Below are 23,546 nucleotides of genomic sequence, written 5' to 3' on the forward strand. Positions count from 1 at the left end.
AAGATGGTAAATATCTATAGAAAATGCTTGAGCATCCACCGGCCCTATGGTAATACATGTTCATGAGTATGTAGAATTACATACTCTTTGGTAGACACAGAAGCATTCTGTGTTCTCCTCAATTATTGCTGTTCCATAGCAACATGCTCTGTTGTTGTTTCCATCCCCACTGATACAAAATATATATGATGAGTGAGAAGGGACAAAGAGGAAAAGGAGTTGGGCAGATTAAAAACAATAGTTTGTGCAAACCTGGAAAAAAAACACAAAACAATAAAACAGTTGAGTCCCGTTCAAACTCTGACCTACAAGACCAGTTCTGTCCTGCCTAGACTCTGCCAAACCTGGTTGGGGATTGGTGCTAATAATAATGCCAATAATATAAATAACAATTATACGTGTATACCACTTTTTACTATATTTATAATATGCATTCTCCTTTGATCTTTGCAATAATCTTATGAAGATTTTCATTATTATCACAATGATTATCACCATTTTTATTGTAAAACTGAAGTGAATAATGATACTATAAATTCTCAGAATTTCAGAATGAATAATTGGTATATGCAGAACTTGAATCCCATATTTTTGATTAAAAATTAAATGCTCTTTTCACTCTATCATAAGTTCTAGACTATAGGTTCTATGATTGATTTGAACTTGTTTCCTATAAAATCATGGAATGTGAGTAAGGGAAGAGGTTTTAAAGACTGGGTGATCTCTCTAAGTGATTTATCTGGTCCAGAGGTTTATAAGCCTTTTAATTTACCTAGATAACTACTTGTTAAAAGAGAAATTACCTGCCAGGAAGTCCAGTATGTGAAGTAGATGGAAGTGAGCTGTGTCATTTGAGAGTCTCAGCCACTTGCTTGCCTTGCCCCTGTGGCCGCTGGGGAAGAGGTTCATTCAGGATCACTGGTTGGATAGTTAGTGTGATAAGAAGGGTACTAAGATCGCCCCAGGATTTCCACCCCTTGGGGTACATTCCCTGTATAGTCCCCTACCCCTGAGTGTGGGCAGAACCTATGAGTATGAGAAGATACCTAAAGGGAGATTATTCTGGATGAATTTGACCTCATTAGAGGGCCTGATGAAAAGAAAATGAAGTATTAGAGAGATGTGCTCTTGCTGGCCTGGGAGAAAATAAGAAGCCGTGTGGTGAACTGCCTGTGGGGCTTTGTGACAAAAAACTAAGGGAATCCTGTAGGAGCTAAAGCCTTGCCTTACAGTTGGCAGGAAAACTTGGACTTCAGTCATAGAGCTACAAGGAAGTGAAGTACGCCAACAACTCAGACTTTGGAAGAGGACCCCAAAGTTTAGATGAGAATCACAGCATGGCTGACATCTTGATTTCAGGTTTGTGCAAACCAAAAAAAAAAAACAAAAAAAAAAAACAGTTGAGTCCTGTTCAAACTCTGACCTACAAGACCACTTCTGCCCTGCCCAGACTCTGACCTGTAAGACTGTGAATTAACAAATGAGTGTTGATTTAAGCTTCTAAGTTTGCGGCGATTTGTTATGTGGCAAATAGAAAGCTAAGACAGTGTATAGCCATTATAAGTTATGTGACTGCAGATAAAAATTCTAAGTCATGTTGATGGTGGTTTGGAGACATCATATAGAATTATATGAAAGGAAGCACTTATATTTCATCAGTGTATAATGAAAGCTACCTCTTGCATAGGATCTCTCGCTTACTATTAATGGCCCATCTAAGATGGTTTCATGTGGTTCTATTCAGAAATACAAATGGCAGATTCTGATAACAACAACAACAATAATAATATAGTTATGAAAGTAGTAGGTATTATAAATAGGCAGAGAAAGTGTTATTCTTTTATTATATTTATTATATATCAATAATTTGAGAATTCTCCTTAAAAAGGAACCAGCCTATGTTAGCAAAAAAATAAAAATAAAAAGTCAGTTTGGCACATGAAAGGATGCTCAATATCACTAATCATTAGAGAAATGCAAATCAAAAGTACAGTGAGGTATCACCTCACACTGGTCATGGCCATCATCAAAAAATCCTCACAAAAGAAACGCGGAGAGGGTGTGGAGAAAAGGGAACCCTCTTGCACTGTTGGTGGGAATGTAAACTGATACAGCCACTATGGAGAACAGTATGGAAGTTCCTTAAAAAACTAAAAATAGAACTACCATACGGCCCAGCAATCCCACTACTGGGCATATACCCTGAGAAAACCATAATTCAAAAAGAGTCATGTACTGCGATGTTCATTGCAGCTCTATTTACAATAGCCAGGACATGGAAGCAACCGAAGTGTCCATCGACAGATGAATGGATAAAGAAGATGTGGCGCATATATACAATGGAATATTACTCAGCCATAAAAAGAAATGAAATTTAGTTATTTGTAGTGAGGTGGATGGACCTAGAGTGAAGTAAGTCAGAAAGATAAAAACAAATACCAGGGACTTCCCTGGTGGCACAGTGGTTGGGAGTCTGCCTGCCAATGCAGGGGGCACGGGTTCGAGCCCTGGTCCAGGAGGATCCCACATGCCACGGAGCAGCTAAGCCTGTGTGCCACAACTACTGAGCCCGTGCTCTAGAGCCCGCAAGCCACAACTACTGAGCCCATGTGCCACAACTACTGAAGCCCGCGCACCTACAGCCTGTGCTCCACAACAAGAGAAGCCATTACAATAAGTCCACGCACCGCAATGAAGAGTAGCCCCCGCTCGCCACAACTAGGCAAAGCCTGTGTGCAGCAACGAAGACCCAACGCAGCCAAAAATAAATAAATAAATAAATTTATATTAAAAAAAACCCAAAAAAACAAATACCGTATGCAAACACATATATATAGAATCTGAAAAAAAAAAAATGTTCTGAAGAACCTAGGGGCAGGACAGGAATAAAGACACAGACATAGAGAATGGACTTGAGGACGCAGGGAAGGGGTAGGGGAAGCTGGGACTAAGTGAGAGAGTGGCATTGACATATATACACTACCAAATGTAACATAGATAGCTAGTGGGAAGCAGCCGCATAGCACAGGGAGATCAGCTCGGTGCTTTGTGACCACCTAGAAGGGTGGGACAGGGAGGGTGGGAGGGAGATGCAAGAGGGAGGAGATATGGGGATATATGTATATGTATAGCTGATTCACTTTGTTATACAGCAGAAACTAACACAACACTGTAAAGCAATTATACTCCAATAAATATGTTAAAAAAAAAAAGAAATATTTTGTAGCAAAAAAAAAAAATAAAACGTCTGTTTGGGTCAGAAAATGTGATCATAATGGAGTTGAGTGGGAGCAGAACTTTCCTATTTGAGAAAAGAGGATGGATTTGCTTGGGGTACCAGAAAAGGAAGAGAGGGAGGAACTATAAGGGGGTTGGGTACCCTGAAATGGTAGGAGATAGTGGGTTAGGTCACCCTTCCCTGAAGAACCTCAAGGAAGTAAACTCATCAAATATTTGTTGAAAGAGGATCTTTCTTTGGAGTCAGAGAAAGAAAGGACTTAGTGTTAGAGTTAGCATTAGATGTAAAGGAGGCATTCTATAAAGACACGGAGTGAGGGGAGCCATAAAATAGTCAGCTTTTGGGAATTTGCTGAAATCATGGAGAGGGCTTTGGACTCCCACAAGCCTCTTAGATATGGGGAAGCAGAACTCAACTGACATCTAGAAACTCATTTTAAGTTTACCATGTGCAGGGCACTAGGATAAACACTTTACCTATATTTATTTTATACAGGTAAAGTGCTTTATTTTTTTCTCCTGAGGATAAGTCCCATTTTTGTCTTATTCTCTGTAAATTCCAAGCATTCAGCATAGTGCCTGACATGTATGGTGCTTTATAAGTATTTTCTTAAATTTATTTTTCAAAAAAATATAATAGAGTGTCTGTTATATACTAAGAACTAAGTTTAGAATGATGAACCAAACAGTCTTGATTTTTGCCCTCATAAATCTTACAGTCCAGTGAATTAAAAGATAAATGAAGGAATAATATGTATGAAATAGATATTATTATACTCATTTTACTGAGCTATCTCAGGTTCAGTGAGATTAAATAAATTATTGACTCAGCTAGAAAGTGGGAGAGCCAGCAATAATAACCCTTTTGTCCAGTTCCTAATATATTACATTTGTTCTGTATTACACACAGCCTCCCATTTAAGTGAGATTATTTTGGATGCCATTTTTCAACTCAAGAGCTTTTAATAAGAAATCCTGGTCATAAAAATCTATAACTGCAAGTATACACCTTCCAAAAAAACCTGACATACTTCATTGTAATCAATCAATTTAAAAATACTTGGAGCTTTATTTATAAAAGAGAAATATTTGTGATTCCAGTAAATACAGCTGGTTCTAGGCTCAATTCCATTAAGTGTATGTGTTTTCTGGAAATCTAAAACTTCTTTCCAGATAAAAGTAAAAGAACAGCCATATATTCACCCCTATGCCTTCACCCGTCCTCTCATTATCCACCTGCTTTGTTGAATTGCCTCTTTTTTAAAAAAGGATTTCCTTTGTTTGATTAGGTTGAAAAGCTTGTTAAGTCATACTGAGAGCCTTCTTTGTTCCCAAAACATTAGTATCTGCTCTTTCTCCCTCACTCTTCTCTGAAGATCCTAAAAACAGTCATTTTAAGAGCAAAAGATGTTCAACAAACACTGATTAAAAGCATACTTATGCAGATTTTCGATATGTGTGCCTTATTTGCTGTTGCCCCACTTTTGCCCTCTTGTTCCCTCTTCCTCTGTCTCTCCCACACTAGATATGCCGTATTTCTGACATGCTATATTCAGCATCTTATTATTTTACTCTACCATTTATGCATGATTACTGTCTTTGCAATGCAGTTTTTTGTTTTCCATTGCCACTGAAATCTTCTGAAGGTTTTAAAAAGTTAAAATTAGATTATGTCAATAAAATGATAGTGTGGATTTCAAGCAGTGCCCCCAAGAGAACAGCTAAATAGTGACCGACACTTTTACCCAGTTTAGACTGGGAAAGTGTTTCTTTACTCCATAACTTTCACTATATACAGCCTGTTACTGTGCTTTATGGCTTTCCTCAAATATTTTTTAAAGTATATTATTTTTTCAATTTCCATATATATTTAAGAAGAGCATTTCTTCATAATGTAACACTCACCTGTGCCTTTTGCTCTGAACTAATTGATCAACCTTTAGAAGGAACTGTACTACCTCAAACACAGAGAATCCACAAGTGCTCCTGCCACATTCTCTAATGATTACAAAGAGGTAAATAGCCATTTTAATTCTTAATACTGAATTGAAAATATCCTATTTAAAGTGCATTATGATTCACTAAATGGTTCATTTATTGTGCCCAGTGTTTTGTACCTGCTGTTAAGGTAGATGCAATGAATGCCACCATTTTATATGGAAACCAATGAAGGAACTTTAGTAAGAAACAACAGTCTTTTAATATGGGTGAGATTTTTATAAGCTGAGATCAGATCATTCATACATTATCCATTTCAATTCCACCTATGGAAGAGAATTTTTCCAGAAAACATTTCCTGGAAGGGTGTTTTCTTATTACTCTAAGCGTGATCACTTGATCATTACTCAGAATATGCAGAAAGAGTCAGTTCAGGTTGAAATACAGTTGACCCTTGAACAACGCAGGGGTTAAACAAATAACCCCCCAGCAGTCAGAAATTCATGTATAACTTATAGTCAGTCTTCCCTTTACGTGATTCCTTTGTATCTGCAATTCTGCATCCGGGAACCAACCAACCTTGCATCCTGTAGCACTGCAGTATCTACTGTTGAAAAAAATCCACATATAAGTGGGCCTGTGCAGTTCAAACCCATGTTGTTCAAAGGTCAGGTGTAGTTTATTCAGGGATAAATACTTGAAGAAATTCAGAGTGCTCATTCACCGTTATTTCCAGATTTTCCTAGGTTTTCCATTGTTGGTTTGTTAATCCCAGTATTTGAGCTAAGAAATGGCAGCTGAAATAATGGAGAAAATGCCCTTTCTTTGAACATAAGTAGAGAGAAGACTGACCTCTAAGTAGGAATTCTTTATTTCTTTCCAGTATTTGGCAAAGTAAATGGCCACTCAGGATATAGAGGCTGTAGACCTAAGTGGCTCAAAGTGGCAGAGCTGCTGGCGATGGAACTATGTCACATCAGATGGCAGCATGGAACACTTCTAGCATACGTGGAAGGAAGGTTTACATAGCTTTGGAAAATCCTGGAACAGAGAAGCAGAGGTACACCAGTCATACTTGGTGACTGCTGTGTCCTTTCTCTTTAGCAATCTAGGTAGGCCTTTGTAAATTGACGTTTCTGAGCAGGTTTTAACAGTACTCAAGGGGAATTGTTCTGCAATGATATGTAATCCTAAATCCTTTTCCCCTTTTGATATTTTCTTTTCTCTATTCTCCTGGAACTTCTTATATGAATTCACATGGAATAAAGTTGCAGAGAAAGAACCAACTGTGGTTGTAAATACAGGATTTGCACTGATGGCTTGAAAAGATGTCTGCAAAGAGATAGTAATCATACCATCCTCTCTCCTTTCTAAGGGTGATATTTAAAGCATTTAACTACTAATGTGGCATGAGCACACACCAATCAGAACAGACACTGGCACGGGTGCTGAGGCAAGGTGGTGACAGTCCCTTGCTGGGCCAGGCATTTCCCTTTTAGTTGCCCTTGTGGGTCTGCAATGCTCAGGAGGTGTTTCCTAATGGGTCCTCTTTTAATGTTCATCTTAAATTTGCCTCTCCTATATTTATATGGCTGCCATATCTCTGGTGCATGGCATTTTGCCCCTTTTCTTCTTCACCACGTAAATTGATATCTAGCTTTGCAACTTTCCCCTTTGTCACCTGTATTTTCTCTTATAGAATTTTATGCCACATAATGTCCTTATCATATCTCTGGGGGGTCCTTTTTCAAATTGTTTTTTTGGAGACACAGAGAGACTTTTGGCAAAATTCATGATGAATGATTACTTTTTTTCTTTGAAGTGAAACCATTCTTGCACTGGAATATATTTTTAATTTAGTTCCCCCTGTCAAGTTTTCAAAGTTTTTCCCCATTCCCTATCTTTGGTTAATTTTTTTATAATTTTCCAATAGAAAGTAAGTCCCTTTTCATGGACACAAATCCTTATCCTGCCATGCAAGTTCCTGCCTGCTGTGACTCACTGCCTAATTATCATTCTTTAGATCTTGGCTGAATGTTACTTTTAAGCCTTTCCTGACCCTGAAGATTGGGTCAGGTCAACCATCATATGTCCCCAGAGTACCAAGTACTTTCTTTTCCCAGTAATCATTACAGTCATATATCTATGTACCTACTTGTTTAAGCCCTGTCTTGTCCATCAAAACTTTTGAAGGGCCAGGAATCTCTGTTTTACTTATTTTCTTTTTAGCACCTGGCAGAGTGCTGGGCACATAATAGATACCCAGGAAATATTTGTGGTATTGAATAGACTGAACTCCCAGAAATACATTGGCTGTTAGGGAGCAATTCCTTGTGCTAAAGTCAAGGACCTTGTGCTGGACCAATTTGCTAACACAGAGGGATGAAATAGAGTATTTACTCAGGGTCTCCAGAGACCAGTGAGTCACAGTTGTGGGACAGAGAGACAGCGCCTAGCACAAAGTCTGAAGGGTGAGATAATGCTAGAAATAGAAGAAATGGAAGCATTGGTGATAAAAATAGATAGCCAGGAAGGTCTACATCAATAAGAAATATAGTGGGAGGAAACATTTCAGGGCTAGCAGCTCAGAACCATGACTATAAAAACAATCTTCTTTCATGCAGTAACCTGTGGGATCTGGGAAGCATTTCTTAAGACAATAGTGAAGAATCAGAACAATAAAGCTTAAGTAGTGGCTTTTGGGATTTCTTAGAAATACCTCCTTTCATTTAGAGGTAGTAATTACTTATATCAAGGGAAAGAGGTTTAAAAGATTATAATCATTAGAATTTAAGGGTGCTGTTGAGAGCATTACTTTGCGAGCCTTTTCTGTTGTCATTTTTTTGATGTCATAGTAACAGCTTCCAAATTTAAAAATAAATTCCTTTCACAGCATTTTAAACCAAGCAACTATGCAAAAATATAATCAGTCACCTCATTCTCTTGAAATATATAACTGAAAGAGCAATAAATAATCCACCAATGTGGACAAGATGGAAGAAACAGAAGTGGAAGAAAATTTAGTGTAAGGAAAAAATATAAAAATCTATTTATAGAAATGTTTATTTCATATTGCCTAGTTAATAATTAGTGACATCTTTTACTTTCTATTTATAACTTTCTTCTTCCTTCTGCCACATAAAATTATCCAATTTAAATAATTCATATGTATAATAATTCTAGTGCAGTCCTGAAGGATATAATCCCTTGTGACTGGGTTTCTTTGCTTCTGGGTTAGCTGCTTAATGCTAAAAACAACTCTTAGCTTGGATGACTCAAAGCATAGAAAGAAAATAATAATAAAAATTCTATACGAGAAAAAGGAGAACTATTCCCAAACATGCAGTAGAATAGGCTGCACCCAGATTTTTAATTAAATAAATACATCTTTTTAATTTTGTCACAATAAAAGAAATATAGAATGACAATTGCAAAGTGTGCACTTTTTCTTCATATTGCTAACATAGTCATAAGCTTTGAAACCATTTGGTTTTTGGGATCCATTGTACCACGTTCTGTATTGGGAAGTGAAGAAATAGGCAATATGCTTATTCTAGCATATTCTTCATTAAGCTGTGGAGAGAATCATTAGTCTTCGCATGAATGTCCCACAGCGCTGTATATTTTCCAAGAATGCCCCCGTCTAGATCAAGACCTAGAACATTGTCAGCGTTCAGACACTTCCCTTCACTATTTTAACTTCAAGTACTATAAGTTAGTTCTCCCTGATTTTGAACTTTAAATGAACAAAATCATGCAGCAGGTAGTTTTTGTATCGAGTTTCTTTCACTTAAATTTATTTTTGTAAAGTTCATCTTTTTCCGTGTAGCTGTGTTTCATTCACCCTTATTGCTGTATAGTTTTGCATTCTATGGCTGCACCCCAGTTTCCTTATTTTTCTTTAACATCTTTATTGGAGTATAATTGCTTTACAATGGTGTGTTAGTTTCTGCTTTACAACAAAGTGAATCAGCTATACATATACATATATCCCCATATCCCCTCCCTCTTGCGTCTCCCTCCCACCCTCCCTATCCCACCCCTCTAGGTGGTCACAAAGCACCGAGCTGATCTCCCTGTGCTATGCGGCTGCTTCCCACTAGCGATCTATTTTACATTTGGTAGAGTACGTATGTCAATGCTACTCTCTTACTTTGTCACAGCTTACCCTCCCCCCTCCCCATGTCCTCAAGTCCATTCTCTATGTCTGCATCTTTATTCCTGTCCTGCCCCTAGATTCTTCAGAACCATTTTTTTTTTTTTAGATTCCATATATGTGTGTTAGCATATGGTATTTGTTTTTCTCTTTCTGACTTACTTCACTCTGTATGACAGACTCTAGGTCTATCCACCTCACTACAAAAAACTCAATTTCGTTTCTTTTTATGGCTGAGTAATATTCCATTGTATATATGTGCCACACCTTCTTTATCCATTCATCTGTTGATGGACACTTAGGTTGCTTCCATGTCCTGGCCATTGTAAATAGAGCTGCAATGAACATTGTGGTACGTGACTCTTTTTGAATTATGGTTTTCTCAGGATATATGCCCAGTAGTCGGATTACTGGGTCTTATGGTAGTTCCATTTTTAGGTTTTTAAGGAACCTCCATACTGTTCTCCATAGTGGCTGTATCAGTTTACATTCCCACCAACAGTGCAAGAGGGTTCCGTTTTCTCCACACCCTCTCCAGCATTTATTGTTTGTAGATTTTTTGATGATGGCCATTCTGACTGGTGTGAGGTGATACCTCACTGTAGTTTTGATTTGCATTTCTCTAATGATTAGTGATGTTGAGCATCCTTTCATGTGTTTGTTGGCAATCTGTATATCTTCTTTGGAGAAATGTCTATTTAGGTCTTCTGCCCAGTTTTGGATTGTGTTGTTTTTTTTTTTGATATTGAGCTGCATGAGCTGCTTGTAAATTTTGAAGATTAATCCTTCATCAGTTGCTTCATTTGCAAATATTTTCTCCCTTTGTGAGGATTGGCTTTTCGTCTTGTTTATGGTTTCCTTTGCTGTGCAAAAGATTTTAAGTTTCATTAGGTCCCATTTGTTTATTTGTGTTTTTATTTCCATTTCTCTAGGAGGTGGGTCAAAAGGATCTTGCTGTGATTTATGTCATAGAGTGTTCTGCCTATGCTTTCCTCTAAGAGTTTGATAGTATCTGGCCTTACATTTAGTTCTTTAATCCATTTTTAGTTATTTTTCTGTATGGTTCTAATTTCATTCCTTTACATGTAGCTGTCCAGTTTTCCAGCAGCACTTATTGAAGAGACTATCTTTTCTCCATTGTATATTCTTGCCTCCTTTATCAAAAATAAGGAACATATGTGCATGGATTTATCTCTGGGCTCTCTATCCTGTTCCATTGATCTATATTTCTGTTTTTGTGCCAGTACCATACTGTCTTGATTACAGCAGCTTTGTAGCATAGTCTGAAGTCTGGGAACCTGATTCCTCCAGCTCCGTTTCTCTTTCTCAATATTGCTTTGGCTATTTGGCGTCTTTTGTGTTTGCATACAAACTGTGAAATTTTTTGTTCTAGTTCTGTGGAAAAAGCCGTTGGTAGTTTGATAAGGATTGCATTGAATATGTAGATTGCTTTGGGTAGTATAGTCATTTTCACATTATTGATTCTTCCAATCCAAGAACATGGTATATCTCTCCATCTGTTTGTATCATCTTTAATTTCTATCATCAGTGTCTTATAGTTTTCTGCATACAGGTCTTTTGTCTCCTTAGGTAGGTTTATTCCTTGATATTTTATTCTTTTGTTGCAGTGGTAAATGGGAATGTTTCCTTAATTTCTCTTTCACATTTGTCATCATTAGGGTATAGGAATGCAAGAGATTTCTGTGCATTAATTTTGTATCCTGCTACTTTACCAAATTCATTCATTAGCTCTAGTAGTTTTCTGGTAACATAATCTATAGGATTCTCTATGTATAGTATCATGTCATGTGCAAACAGTGACAGCTTTACTTCTTCTTTTCCATTTGGATTCCTTTTATTTCTTCTTATTCTCTGATTGCTGTGGCTAAAACTTCCAAAACTATGTTGAATAATTGTGGTGAGAGTGGACAACCTTGTCTTGTTCCTGGTCTTAGAGGAAATGGTTTCAGTTTTTCACCATTGAGAATGATGTTGGCTGTGGGTTTGTCATATATGGCCTTTCTTATGTTGAGGTAAGTTCCCTCTATGCCTACTTTCTGAAGTGTTTATATCATAAATTGGTGTTGAATTTTCTTGAAAGATTTTTCTGCATCTATTGAAATGATCCTATGATTTTTCTCCTTCAATTTGTTATTAAGGTTTATCACATTGATTGATTTGCGTATATTGAAGAATCCTTGCATTCCTGAGATAAACCCCAGTTGATCATGGTGTATGATCCTTTTAATGTGCTGCTGGATTCTGTTTGCTAGTATCTTGTTGAGGATTTTTACATCTATGTTCACCAGTGATATTGGCCTGTAGTTTTCTTTGTTTGTGACATCTTTGGTTTTGGTAACAGGGTGATGGTGGCCTCGTAGAACAAGTTGGGGAGTGTTCTTCCCTCTACTATATTTTGGAGGAGTTTGAAAAGGATAGGTGTTAACTCTTCTCTAAATGTTTGATAGAATTCGGCTGTGAAGCCATCTGGTCCTAGGCTTTTGTTTGTTGGAAGATTTTTAATCACAGTCTCAATTTCAGTGCTTGTGATTGGTCTGCTTATATTTTCTATTTCTCCCTGGTTCAGGCTCGGAAGGTTGTGCTCTTCTAAGAATGTGTCCGTTTCTTCCAGCTTGTCTATTTTATTGGCATATAGTTGCTTGTAGTAATCTCTCATGATCCTTTGTATTTCTGCAGTGTCAGTTGTTACTTCTTTTTCATTTCTAATTCTGTTGATTTGAGTCTTCTCCCTCTTTCTCTTGATGAGTGTGGCTAATGGTTTATCAATTTTGTTTATCTTCTGAAAGAACCAGCTTTTAGTTTTATTGATCTTTGCTATTGTCTCCTTCATTTCTTTTTTGTTTATTTCTGATCTGATCTTTATGATTTCTCTCCTTCTGCTAACTTTGGGGTTTTTTTGTTCTTCTTTCTCTAATTGCTTTAGGTGTAAGGTTAGGTTATTTATTTGAGATGTTTCTTATTTCTTGAGGTAGGATTATATTGCTATAAACTTCCCTCTTAGAACTGCTTCTGCTGCATCCCATAGGTTTTGGGTCATCGTGTTTTCACTGTCATTTTTTTCTAGGTATTTTTTGATTCCCTCTTTGATTTCTTCAGTGATCTCTTGTTTATTTAGTAGTGTATTGTTTAACCTCCATGTGTTTGTATTTTTTACAGATTTTTTCCTGTAATTGATATCTAGTCTCATAGCATTGTGGTTGGAAAAGATACTTGATACGATTTCAATTTTCTTAATTTTACCAAGGCTTGATTTGTGACCCAAGATATGATCTATCCTGGAGAATGTTCCATAAGCACTTGAGAAGAAAGTGTATTCTGTTGGTTTTGGATGGAATATCCTATAAATATCAATTAAGTCCATCTTGTTTAATGTGTAATTTAAAGCTTGTGTTTCCTTATTTATTTTCATTTTGGATGATCTGTCCATTGGTGAAAGTAGGATGTTAAAGTCCCCTACTATGATTGTGTTACTGTCAATTTCCCCTTTTATGGCTGTTATCATTTGCCTTATGTACTGAGGTGTTCCTATGTTGGGTGCATAAATATTTACAATTGTTATCTCTTCTTCCTGGATTGATCCCTTGATCATTATGTAGTATCCTTCTTTGTCTCCTGTAATAATCTTTATTTTAAAGTCTATTTTGTCTGATATGAGAATTGCTACTCCAGCTTTCTTTTGATTTCCATTTGCATCGAATATCTTTTTCCATCCCCTCACTTTCAGTCTGTATGTGTCCCTAGGTCTGAAGTGAGTCTCTTGCAGACAGCACATATATATGGGTCTTGTTTCTTTGTCCATTCAGCCAGGCTGTGTCTTTTGGTTGGAGCATTTAATCCATTTACATTTAAGGTAATTATAGATATATATGTTCCTATTACCATTGTTAATTGTTTTGGGTTTGTTATTGTAAGTCTTTTCCTTCTCTTGTGTTTCCTGCCTAGAGAAGTTCCTTTAGCATTTGTTGTAAAGCTGGTTTGGTGGGGCTGAATTCTCTTAGCTTTGGCTTGTCTGTAAAGATTTTAATTTCTCCATCGAATCTGAATGAGATCCTTGCTGGGTAGAGTAATCTTGGTTGTAGGTTTTTCCCTTTCATCACTTTAAATATGTCCTGCCACTCCCTTCTGGCTTGCAGAGTTTCTGCTGAAAGATCAGCTCTTAACCTTATGCGGATTCCCTTGTATGTTATTTGTTGTTTTTCCCTTGCTGCTCTTAATATTTTTTCTTTGTATTTAATTTTTGATAGTTTGATTAATATGTGTCTTGGTGTGTGTCTCCTTGGATTTATCCTTTGTGGAACTCTCTGCACTTCCTGGACTTGATTGACTATTTCCTTTCCCATATTAGGGAAGTTTTCAACTATAATCTCTTCAAATATTTTCTCAGTCCCTTTCTTTTTCTATTCTTCTTCTGGGACCTCTATAATTCGAATGTTAGTGCGTTTAATGTTGTCCCAGAGGTCTCTAAGACTGTCCTCATTTCTTTTCATTCTTTTTTCTTTATTTTGCTCTGTGGTAGTTATTTCCACTATTTTATCTTCCAGATCATTTATCTGTTCTTCTGGCTCAGTTTTTCTGCTATTGATTCCTTCTAGAGAATTTTTAATTTCATTTATTGTGTTGTTCATCATTGTTTGTTTGCTCTTTAGTTCTTCTAGGTCCTTGTTAAATGCTTCTTGTATTTTCTCCATTCTATTTCCAAGATTTTGGATCATCTTTACTATCATTACTCCGAATTCTTTTTCAGGTAGACTGCCTATTTCCTCTTGATTTGTTTGCGCTGTTGGGTTTTTACCTTGCTCCTTCATCTGCTGTGTGTTTCTGTGTCTTCTCATTTTGCTTAACTTACTGTGTTTGGGGTCTCCTTTTCACAGGCTGCAGGTTTGTAGTTCCTGTTGTTTTGGTGTCTGCCCCCAGTGGCTAAGGTTGGTTCAGTTGGTTGTGTAGGCTTCTTGGTGGAGGGGACTTGTGCCTTTGTTCTGGTGGGTGAGGCTGGATCTTGTCTTTCTGGTGGGCAGGTCCACATCTGGTGGTGTGTTATGGGGTGTCTGTGGCCTTATTATGATTTTAGGCAGCCTCTCTGCTAATGGTTGGGGTTGTGTTCCTGTCTTGCTAGTTGTTTGGCAAAGGGTGTCCAGCACTGTAGCTTGCTGGTCGTTGAATGGAGCTGGGTCTTAGCGTTGAGATGTAGATCTCTGGAAGAGCTTTCGCCGTTTGATATTACATGGAGCTGGGAGGTCTCTGGTGGACCAGTGTCCTGAACTCGGTTCTCCCACCTCAGAGGCATAGGCCTGACACCCTGCAGGAGCACCAAGACCCTGTCAGCCACACGGCTCAGAAGAAAAGGGAGAAAAAAAGAAAGAAAGGAAAAAATAAAATTAAATAAAATAAAGTTATTTTAAAAAATGAAAAAGTAATAAAAAAAAGAAAGAAAGAAAGAAGAGAGCACCAAACCAAGAAACAAATCCACCAATGATAACAAGCGCTAAAAACTATACTAAAAAAATAAACAAGAAAACCCAAAAAAACTGACAGACAAACCCTAGGACAAATGGTAAAAGCAAAGCTATACAGACAAAATCACACAAAGAATCATACACATACACACTCAGAAAAAGAGAAAAAGGAAAAAAAAAAAAAATATATATATATATATATATAAAGGAAGAGAGCAACCAAATCAATAAACAAATCTAGCAATGATAATAAACTCTAAATACTAAGCTAAGGTACACTTAAAACCAGAAAAAAATTAGATGCAGAATTCAAACCCCAAGTCAACAGTTGCTCCCGAAGTCCACCTACTCAACTTTGGGATGATTCGTTGTCTATTCAGGTATTCCACGGATGCAGGGTACATCACGTTGATTGTGGAGATTTAATCCTCTGCTCCTGAGGCTGCTGGGAGAGATTTCCCTTTCTCTTCTTTGTTCACACAGCTCCCGGGGTTCAGCTTTGGATTTGGTCCCGTCTCTGCGTGTAGGTCGCCTGAGGTCGTCTGTTTCCCGCCCAGACAGGGAGGGCTTAAAGGAGCAGCTGATTAGGGAGCTCTAGCTCACTCAGGCCGGGGGTAGGGAGGGGTACGGAATGTGGGACAAGCCTGCGGCAGCAGACGCCAATATGATGTTGCACCAGCCTGAGGCGTGCCGTGTGTTCTCCTGGGGAAGTTGTCCCTGGATCACGGCACCCTGGCAGTGGCGGGCTGCACAGGCTCCCGGGAGGGGCGGTGTGGGTAGTGACCTGTGCTTGCACACAGGCTTCTTGGTGGCTGCAGGAGCAGCCTTAGCGTTTCATGCCCGTCTCTGGTGTCCGTGCTGATAGCCGCGGCTTGTGCCCATCTCTGGAGCTCGTTTTGGAGGTGCTCTGAGTCCCCTCTCCTCATGCACCCCGTAACAATGGTCTCTTGCCTCTTCGGCAGCTGCAGACTTTTTCCCGGACTCCCTCCCGGCTAGCTGTGGCGCACTAACGCCCTTCAGGCTGTATTCACGTAGCCAACCCCAGTCCTCTCCCTGGGATCCGACGAAGCCCGAGCCTCAGCTCCCAGGCCCCGCCCGCCCCGGCGGGTGAGCAGACAAGCCTCTCGGGCTGGTGAGCGCTGCTCGGCACCGATCTTCTGTGCGGGAATCTCTCTGCTTTGCCCTTCGCACCCCTGTGGCTGCGCTCTCCTCTGCGGCTCTGAAGCTTCCCCCCTCCGCCACCCGCAGTCTCCGCCCGCGAAGGGGCTTCCTAGTGTGTGGAAACCTTTCCTCCTTCACAGCTCCCTCCCACTGGTGCAGGTCCGGTCCCTATTCTTTTGTCTCTGTTTTTTCTTTTTTCTTTTGCCCTACCCAGGTACATGGGGGAGTTTCTTGCCTTTTGGGAGGTCTGAGGTCTTCTGCCAGCGTTCAGTAGGTGTTCTGTAGGAGCTGTTCCACATGTAGATGTATTTCTGATGTATTTGTGGGGAAGAAGGTGATCTCCACATCTTACTCCTCCGCCATCTTGAAGGTCTCCCTCTGCACCAGTTTCTTTATCCATTTTATTGTTAATGGACCTGGTTGTTTCCATTTTTGGGTGTTATAATCAGGGCTGCTATGAACATTCTTGTACGTATTATTTGTTGCACATACATATACATTTCTGGTAGGTTTACACCTAGGAGTGAAATTTCTGTGTCATATATTCATCTTTAGTAGATATTTCCAGTTTTCAGAGTAGCTTTATCAATATTTGCTGTTAACAGAAAGTGTATGAAAAGTCTAGTTGTTCCACATCCTCATCAACACTTTGTCTTATTGTTGTTGTTGTTATTATTTTAGCCAGTCTTGAGATGTGTAGTGATATCTCATTCTGGTTTTTATTAGCATTTTCTTGATAACTAGTAGGATTGAGCATCTTATCATATGTTTATTGACCTTTTGGTTATCCACATTACATAATTGCCTGTTTCAGTCTCATCCCTTTTTCTGCTTTTGTTATTGATTTGTAGAAGAGGAATTCTTCATGCACGTTTGAGTACTTTTTAATATATATAATTGTGTGTGTGTGTGTGTGTGTGTATGTATGTATGTATATATGTACCTTTTCTCACACTGTGGTTTTTCCTTTCATATTTAGGTCTACAAACCATCTACTTTCAATTTTTGTGTTTGATGTGAGGTATGGCTAAAGATTCATTTTTTCCTCCATGTGAATATCCAGTTGACCTAGCACCATTAATGTAAAGGCCATTCTTTCCCATGTCATGGTAGTGTTGCCTTGTATTTTAGGTAATCATATGTGTATAGAGCTGTTCTAGACTCTCTGTTCTCTTCCATTGGCCTCTTTGTAAGTCTTTGCATCAGCATTGCACTGTTTTTTTTTTAAAAGGAGTTCTGTTTTTTTTTTGTTTTTTTAAATTTATTTATTTATTTTTGGCTGTGTTGGGTCTTCGTTTCTGTGCAAGGGCTTTCTCTAGTTGCAGCAAGCGGAGGCCACTCTTCATCACGGTGCGCAGGCCTCTCACTATCACGGCCTCTCTTGTTGGGAGCACAGGCTCCAGACGCGCAGGCTCAGTAGTTGTGGCTCATGGGCCTAGTTGCTCCGCGGCATGTGGGATCTTCCCAGACCAGAGCTTGAACCTGTGTCCCCTGCATTGGCAGGCAGATTCTCAACCACTGTGCCACCAGGGAAGCCCTGCACTTTTTTTTAACCAGGTTAGCTTTCTAATAGATTTTGATATATGAGGATGTAAGTTGTTCAAATCTGTGCTACTTTTAAAGATCACCATGGCTGCCTTTGGCCCTTTGAATTTCCATGTAATTTTTAAAAAAATTTCCCTTCTAGCATCCACAAAAAAAATAAAAAACTTACTGAGGTTTCAATTGGGATTGTGCTAAATCTATAAATCAATTTGGGGGACAATTGATATCTTTATAATAATGAATATTCCAAACTATGAATGGTTTATCCTTTTACTTAATTAGGTTTTTCTTATTTTCTCTCAATAACATTTTATTCTTTTCATTGTGTAAGTATTGTATATCTTCTATTAGATATAGTCCTAATTATTTGATGTTTTTTGATGCTGTTATGAATTCTATCTTTAAATAAAATTTTGTGTGTTTCTGGAATATAGAAACATAATTTTTATAATGACTTTATATCCATATTCCTTGCTAAATTCAGTTATTAATTCTCATAGTTTGTCCATGGAGTCCTTTGAGTTTCTGGATGGTTTTTAATTACAAATTTAATTTCCTTAATAAGTGTAGTACAATTTTTATTTTCACTTTCTTCTTGCATCATTTTTAGTAAGCTGTGTTTTTCAAGGAACTTGTTTATTTCTTATAAATTTTAAAATTTATTGGCATAAAGTTGTATAAAGTTTTTAAAGGATCTGTAATGATATTCCCTTTTTCATATATGTGTAATTTGTACTTGTCTCTCTCTGATCTTTGTAGAAGTCTTCCAATATTACATCCTCTTTCCACAGATTTAATTTTTAGCTGTGTTGATTTTTTAAATTTATATTTGTTTCTATTTTATTTCCACTTTTCTCTTTATTATTTCATCTAGTTTAATGACTTTTATTCTTTTTTCCTTTTATAACTTTTTGAGATGAATATTAGGAAGCTGATATTCACCCTTTCTTCTTTTCCTAATTTAGGCATGCAAGGCTATAAATTTTCCCTCTAAGTACAGCCTTATGTCCATCACAGAAGTTCTAATATGCTATTATTCAGTTAAAATATTTTCTGATTTCCACTGTGATGTCTTCTTTAACACATGGTTTATGAGTGTATTCCTTTATTTACATGTTTGAAGATTTTCTAATTGTTTTTGCTTTTGATTTCTTGCTCAATTCCATTATAGTGGAAAAACACTGAATTCAATTTTCTGAAATTTGTTTAGACTTGTTTTATGGCCCAGCATAAAATGTTATGGTCCAACAATAGACAAATGTTCCATGATCACTTGGAAAAGAATGTGAATTCTGTCATTGTTGGACACAGAGCTGTTTGTTACCAGTCATGTTTGTTGACTGTCTTGTTCATATCATCTAGAAATGTACTGGTTTTCTAAATCTGTTTGTTCTTTAGTTAGTGTTGGTTGTTTAAAACTATCCACCATGATTAAAGGTATTTTTTCTCATTTTAATTCAGTCAATTTTTGCTTTGTATATTGTAAAGCTATACAATTAGTTGCATGTGAATTTAAAATTGCTATATCTACTTAGTGGATTGAGTTTTAAAAATCTTATAAATGTTTTCTTTATTTTAATAATGTTCCTTGCTTTAAAGTCTAGCTTATCTGATATTAGTATAGATACATCTGCTTTATTTTCTTTAGTGTTTGCTTAGTGCACCGTTTTCCAAACTTTCATTTTTAATCTTTCTGCATCTTGGTATTTAATATCTGTCTCATAAGCAGTATATTACTGTTTTTTTTTTATTTTGGTGCATGACAATCTTTATTTTTTAATTCAAATATATATTTAATTTTCACTTAATGTAATTGTTTCCTAGAGCTGCCATAACATAGTATCACCATCTGGGGGTCTACAAACAGAAATTTATTCTTCCTCAATCTGTAGACTGGGTGTCTGAAATCCAGGTGTCAATAGAATTGGTTCCTTCTGGAGATTCTGAGGGAAAATCTGTTTTATTCCTCTCTCCCAGCTTCTGGTGTTGCAGGCAATCCCTAGCATTCTTTCGCATGTAGACACATCATTCCAATCTCTGTTTCTGTCTTCACGTGATGTTCTCCCTGTGTGTCTGTGTCCAAATTTCCCTCTTCTTATAAGGACACCAGTCAGTGAATTAGGGTGCACCCTAATTCAGTATGACCTCATCTTAACTTGATTACATTTGCAATGATGTTACAGATGGTCTCCAACTTAACCATGGTTTGACTTAAGATTTTCGATTTTACAATGGTGTGAAAGTGATATGCATTCAGTAGAAACGGTACTTTGAATTTTGAATTTTGCTCTTTTTGCAGCCTAGTGATATGCATACATTACTCTCTTGTGAAGCTGGGCAGCTCCCAGTCAGCCACGCGATCACAAGAGTAAACAACGGATGACATTTACAACCATCCTGTAACCATACAACCATCCTGTTTTTCACTTTCAGTACAGTATTCAATAAATTACATAAGATATTTAACACTTTATTATAAAATAGGCTCTGTGTTAGATGATTTTGCCCAACTCTAGGCTAATGTACAGTAGGCTAGGCTAAGCTATAATGTTCAGTAGGTTAGGTGTTATTAAATGAATTTTTTTTAATTGAAGCATAGTTGATTTACAATATTGTGTTAGTTTCCTTTTTGACTTAATGATATTTTCAACTTAGGATGGGTTTATCAGGACATAACCTCATTGTAAGTAGGGGAAGATCTATATTTCCAAGTAAGGCTCTGCTCATAGGTACCAAGGCTTAGGACTTAAATACATCTTTTGGGGGGACACAATTCAGCCACAGCAATAGTGATGATATATCTGGGATTATATCTACCATCTTACTCTTTTCCTATTTGTCTTGTCCCAATTTGTCTTCCTCTTTCTCCATTTTCTTGCTTTCTTTTGAATGGCTCAAGTATTTATTATTCCATTTCCACCTTTGATTAGCTGTTTACATAAATATTCTTTTATATTTTTAGTGTTTACCCCAAAATTATACAAATTATTCATACCTTACTTATTATAGTTTAATATAATTTTTGTCACTTCCTAGGGAGTTACTAGAATATTAGACCAATTAATCCCATTTACCGCTCCCTACCAACATTTGAATTATTGTGATGTGTTTTAATCTTACAAATATTTTTCAATTCCCAAAAATGGTAAAGATTCATTTTCATTTTTCTATTTTTCCTGGTGCTCTTCATTCCTTTCTATACAAGTTTTCATCAGATATCACTTTTGTTTTGAAGAACTACCTTTAGTATAACTTTTCCTGTGGGTCTGCTAACAAAGGTTTTGATTATTTGTCTATTTTCATTCTGCTTATATGAAAATATGTTTATTTTGCCTTATTTTTGAAGGTTATTTTAGTGGACTATTTTCTTTGAGCACTTTAAAAATATGATTCCACTGCCTTATGCTTTTCATCATTTCTATTGAGAAGTCAAATTGCCATATTGTTGTTTCCTTGAAAATAACGTTTCTTTTTCTCTGTGATTGATTCTACAGTTTTCCCATTGTCTTTGGATTAATTAAATTAATATATTAAAGTGCTTATAATGGTGCTTAGGATATAGTAAGTATTAATTTTGTTGTTAATGAGATATATGTTAAATAAGAAAAAATAAAAGAGGATCTTAAAGAAAAATCTTTTATTGCAGTAAGTATAGTATATGCTGTTTCATACCAAAGAGGCAAAATAGAGATATTTATTAGTATTTGTATTTAAAGTATATTTTAAAAGAATAGTTCAATTGGCAAAATTTTATTATACAACCTTAAATATTAATATTAAAAATGACAGAAGAAAATATCTTAAGTGTGAAAGTCTACGTGGTGCTAGTAAGCAAAATATTTTGTAGTGTCTTTTAATCTGTTTTGTGTGTGTGTGTGAATTTCCATCATACAGAAAAACACTGGCACTCATTCTTCTCTTTGGTAATGTATGTTCATTTGTGTAAAACTGTAAATTTCAACAAATAATATTTGTTGCTCAGTCTCTCACAGAAGATCTTTTTACTTACATGTAGAAATGTAAGCAAGTAAGTGTATTTGTACAAGCTGTTTTGCTATGTCACACAGTCAAAAATTTGGAAAACACAATTCTCTAAAAAGAAATTTCTATTTGACAATTGTTAGCTCCTGTAGAATCTTATGAGAACATGATCTTTCAAGTCAAGGGTCTATATTCCTTTCAGCTTACTGCAACATTGCTTGATTTAAACTTCATCATGATTGCAATATTGGTCACTGCCAGAAAGTAGGAAATTCAAGGGAAAAAATAATCTATTTATTGTGTAAAAGGCGTTGACCTAAGATTGTAACACACACATGAACTATACAGGGATAAGTAAAAGCAAATGCCATCTGGGCAGTCAGAGTGATTCCATAACTGTGTGGCCTTACCCCAATTAAAAAAGGATTGGAGTGCTCGCTTCGGCAGCACATATACTAAAATTGGAACGATACAGAGAAGATTAGCATGGCCCCTGCGCAAGGATGACACGCAAATTCGTGAAGCTTTCCATATTTTTATATGCAAGAGTGAAGAGATATGGGAACATATTGTATATGTATAACTGATTCACTTTGTTATAAAGCAGAAGCTAACACACCATTGTAAGGCAATTATACTTCAATAAAGATGTTTAAAAAATAAAATAAAAATAAAATAAAATAAATATTTATTTCACACCCAAGCGAATACAAACTAAACTATAAAGGCATGAACACTATTATAGGAAGAAGTGATTTTAATTCTGAATTCCTGGGCTAGTAAAATACTCTTGTCTGATTTTAGTAAAGCCTGAAATGGCCTTTCACTTATTAATAATAAATGCTTACCTAGGTGGGATAGGGAGGGTGGGAGGGAGATGCAAGAAGGAGGAGAAATGGGGATATATGTATATGTATAGCTGATTCACTTTGTTATAAAGCAGAAACTAACATACCATTGTAAAGCAATTATACTCCAATAAAGATGTTAAAAAAAAAAAAAAAGGATTGGAAAAATTAGAACTGTCCCATCCAAAGTCAGTAACCTTGTGAGATCAGCAAGCCACAATTGCCTTTTCCACATTGGAAATTGGAATAATGATTTGCTCAGTCATTCTCTCCTCGTCCCTTAGAATAATTCTTCCTACAGTTCTGTAATAAAAAGTGTTCATTAATTATATACAAAATAATCCTAATGATGTAATACTTAATCATTCAGTGTAGTTTACCAGTTTTGCCAGCTTCTTAAAGATAAGACTACTTAATTTTACCCTTGATGATAATTCACTGATAATGTTTTTGTCATATTAAAGTAGTAATGTGCATTCAGATTGATATAATTGCTAATAGAGTTTAGTCATTCATTTAGCATTTTAAGTGCTTGGTAGGTAGATCTCATCAGCATTGCTGGCATATCCTCAATAATGTTATTATTAAACCAAACAAGGTCTTAGTATTTCTAGCACCTTCAAATTCAAATGGTGCCCAATATCTGGAAGGAGGAGGGGAAATAACTGTGTTCTTTCAGTGAAAGATTTAGCAATTACATATATTTTTTCAACATGGCCTTTTCTCTGTAATATATTTCCACTATGACAATTGCTTAATTTTTCATGCTCATGATAATAAATGTTAGTAAAATGTTAACTCATATAATTTAATTAATTAGTATAAATCAAAAGCATAATAATCTGGATAACTGTATACTATATTTTGAGTAACTCAAAACAGTTCACTAATCTTAATTCATTATTTGCATGGTAATACCTCGAGATCTAGGTTAAGTCTCATGGGTAACATCTCCATTTTATATTGTTACAGAAGCAAAAAAATCAAGGGCACTTCCCAAGGCTGATAATATAAGCAACTATATTAACCTTTTTCACTGTTTTGGTTTTTTGCTTTGTTTTGTTTTGTTGCTTATTTAAGAAATTATTTTTCCAGTAGTAAAAATTAATTTTATTGAATGTTATATTTTCTACTTCCTAGTCCTCTGCATGGGTTTTTAGGAAGTCTTGCTCTTTCACTTACAACAACCTGAATGTTCTGATTTTC

General features: G+C 36.6%; 1 protein-coding gene and 1 non-coding gene across 2 annotated transcripts in view; both read left to right on the top strand.

Annotated features, from left to right (window-relative positions):
• ADAMTS3 (ADAM metallopeptidase with thrombospondin type 1 motif 3) overlaps positions 1–23,546 on the top strand; it is a 290,776-nt gene that overhangs the window by 175,544 nt on the left and 91,686 nt on the right. The window lies entirely within an intron of this gene.
• LOC118896231 lies at positions 21,924–22,030 on the top strand. Its single transcript, XR_005020137.1, has one exon. It is a non-coding gene; the product is annotated as a U6 spliceosomal RNA (small nuclear RNA).

The sequence above is a fragment of the Balaenoptera musculus genome, chromosome 5 (genome assembly GCF_009873245.2).
Source record: "Balaenoptera musculus isolate JJ_BM4_2016_0621 chromosome 5, mBalMus1.pri.v3, whole genome shotgun sequence".
NCBI classification, from domain to species: Eukaryota; Metazoa; Chordata; class Mammalia; order Artiodactyla; family Balaenopteridae; genus Balaenoptera; species Balaenoptera musculus.